The following is a 292-nucleotide window of genomic DNA, read 5'->3' on the forward strand; positions in this document are numbered from 1 at the left end:
CAGGGACTCGCGGCAGGCAGGGGAGAGGACAGCAGCAGGGGCTCGCTGCGGGCAGGGGCTCCGTCCCATTCCCGGGGCCCGGCTCATCCTGGCCCCCCAGCCCGTCCATCCGTCCTAGCTTCCTGTTTTGCTCGAAGCACCGTGTACGCCCTCCGGCTTGGCAGCTCCTCCAGGGGCGAGTCCCCAGAGCACCCAGAGGGACGCTGCTGCGGGGCGGTGGCCCGACGGCTCCCCGGGTGCCGAGAGCTCCTTCCCCAGCGGGACTGGCAGTGGCAGCGCTGCCTGCAGATCA

The sequence above is a fragment of the Aptenodytes forsteri genome, unplaced genomic scaffold (genome assembly GCF_000699145.1).
Source record: "Aptenodytes forsteri isolate BGI_AS27 unplaced genomic scaffold, ASM69914v1 Scaffold261, whole genome shotgun sequence".
Lineage (NCBI taxonomy): Eukaryota > Metazoa > Chordata > Aves > Sphenisciformes > Spheniscidae > Aptenodytes > Aptenodytes forsteri.